The sequence below is a fragment of the Garra rufa genome, chromosome 1 (assembly GCF_049309525.1).
Source record: "Garra rufa chromosome 1, GarRuf1.0, whole genome shotgun sequence".
Classification (NCBI taxonomy): Eukaryota; Metazoa; Chordata; class Actinopteri; order Cypriniformes; family Cyprinidae; genus Garra; species Garra rufa.
Genome location: NC_133361.1, coordinates 8698576 through 8701522, shown reverse-complemented (window position 1 = coordinate 8701522; position 2947 = coordinate 8698576).

Below are 2947 nucleotides of genomic sequence, written 5' to 3'. Positions count from 1 at the left end.
CAGCTGTGATTATCGTACATGCACAAAAATCGGTACACACATGTAGCACACCAATACCTACAAAAAAGCCTCTTGAGATAAAATCCGAAACCCAACAGGAAGTCGGTTATTATTAATTTTCTCAGCAAAATTTGTGTCATTTTTGCCATTTTCAGGTGTCATACTTGAACGAACTCCTCCTAGAGATTTATTCCGATCAACACCAAATTTGGTGAGTCTAATCTAAAGCCCTTTGTGACGTTAAATTGTGAAGATCTAGAGTTTTCATCGGAGGGCGTGTCCGTGGCGGCCTCGCAAATTTCGATGTTTCGCCATGAAAAAGGAAGTTGCTATAACTTAGGCATAAAATGTCCGATCTGTCCCAAACTTCACATGTGTGATAACACTCCTGACCTGATGACATCTACATGCCCATATTCAGTTATAGTCATAGCGCCACCTGCAGGCAACAGGAAGTGTCATGCTGTACTCTACAACCAACTCCTCCTAGAGATTTATACAGATCAACACCAAAATCGGTCAGTCTAATATAAAGGCCTTAGCGATGTTAAATTGTGAAGATCTTGAGTTTTCGGTAAAGGGCGTGTCCGTGGCGGCCTGACAAATTTCGAGGTCTCGCCATGGATATAAAACTTGTTATAACTCAGCCATAAAATGGCCGATTTGCCTCAAACTTCACATATTCGATAAGAGTCCTGGCCTGAACACATCTGAAGGCCAATATTCTATTATAATCACAGCGCCACCTGTTGGCAACAGGAAATGACTTGTATCAAACTCCTCCTAGAGATTTAATGATATTAACATTATATTTGGTCAGTCTGATCTAGAGGCCTTAGAGATGTTAAATTGCGAAGATCTTGACTTTTCGTTAAAGGGCGTGTCCGTGGCGGCGTGACAAAGTTTGATGTTTCGCCATGGACATAGAAGTTGTTATAACTCAGCCATAAAATGTCCGATCTGCCTCAAACTTCACAGGTTTGGTAAGAGTCCTGGCCTGAAGACACCTAAAGGCCAATATTCAGATATTATCATAGCGCCACCTGTTGGCAGCAGGATATATCATATCTTTCACTAACTAAAACATACCATGTTCAATCTGCACCAAACTTCATATGTTTGATGAAAGTGGTGGCCTGAACACATCTACATGCCAATAATCAGTTATAGGCATAGCGCCACCAGCTGGCAGCAGGAAATTTGGCACATTTAAGTGACTTTGACATATTTCTCATATTTTTACTGTATTAAAAGCATACTACCAACCATTTGCTGTGTTCCTAAAGCCACCGGTCGGCGGTGAGCCCGTGTGCGAGGGCCCGTTCATCGCTGCTTGCAGCTTTAATTATTATTATTATTCTTCTTATCCGGAATGAATCGCATTTTTGAGGTTGAATCTGCTCCGTTTATTAGGGCCCGAGCACCGATGGTGTGAGGACCCTATTGAATCTGCTCCGTTTATTATTATTATTATTATTATTATTATTATTATTATTATTATTATTCTTCTCCAAAATGAATCGCATTTTGAGGGCTTAGACATACCCGAAAACTCATGAAACTTTGCACACACATCAAACCTGGCGAAAATTTACGTCTGATATGGGTTTCAGAGATGGGTGTGGCAAAATGGCTCGACAGCGCCACCTTTAGACGTTCAGCGGTGTGCGCTTTCAGCTGTGATTCACGTACATGCACGGAAATCGGTACACACATGTAACACACCAATACCTACAAAAAAGCCTCTTGGAGCAAAATTTGACACCCAACAGGAAGTCGGTTATTTTTAATTTTCTCAGCAAATTTTGTGTCATTTTTGCCATTTTCAGGCCTCGTACTTGAACGAACTCCTCCTAGAGATTTATTCGGATCAACGCCAAATTTGCTGAGTTTAATCTAAAGCCCTTTGTGACGTTAAATTGCGAAGATCTAGAGTTTTCATCAGAGGGCGTGTCCGTGGCGGCCTGGCAAATTTCGATGCTTCGCCATGAAAAAGGAAGTTGCTACAACTCAGGCATAAAATGTCCGATCTGTCCCAAACTTCACATGTGTGATAACACTCCTGACCTGATGACATCTATATGTCCATATTCAGTTATAGTCATAGCGCCACCTGCTGGCAACAGGAAGTGTCATGCTGTACTCTGCAACAAACTCCTCCTAGAGATTTATACAGATCAACACCAAAATCGGTCAGTCTAAGCAAAAGGCTTTAGTGATGTTAAATTGCGAAGATCTTGAGTTTTCGTTGAAGGGCGTGTCCGTGGTGGCCTGACAAATTTCGAGGTCTCGCCATGGATATAAAACTTGTTATAACTCAGCCATAAAATGTCCGATTTGCCTCAAACTTCACATATTCGATAAGAGTCCTGGCCTGAACAAATCTGAAGGCCAATATTCTATTATAATCACAGCGCCACCTGTTGGCAACAGGAAATGACTTGTAGCAAACTCCTCCTAGAGATTTAATGATATCAACTTTATATTTGCTCAGTCTGATCTAGAGGCCTTAGAGATGTTAAATTGCGAAGATCTTGAGTTTTCGTTAAATGGCGTGTCTGTGGCGGCGTGACAAAGTTTGATGTTTCGCCATGGACATAGAAGTTGTTATAACTCAGATATAAAATGTCCGATCTGCCTCAAACTTCACAGGTTTGGTAAGAGTCCTGGCCTGAAGACACCTAAAGGCCAATATTCAGATATTATCATAGCGCCACCTGTTGGCAGCAGGATATATCATATCTTTCACTAACTCAAACATACCAAGGTCAATCTGCACCAAACTTCATATGTTTGATGAAAGTGGTGGCCTGAACACATCTACATGCCAATAATCAGTTATAGGCATAGCGCCACCAGCTGGCAGCAGGAAATTTGGCACATTTAAGTGACTTTGACATATTTCTCCTATTTTTACTGTATAAAAAGCATACTACCCACCATTTTC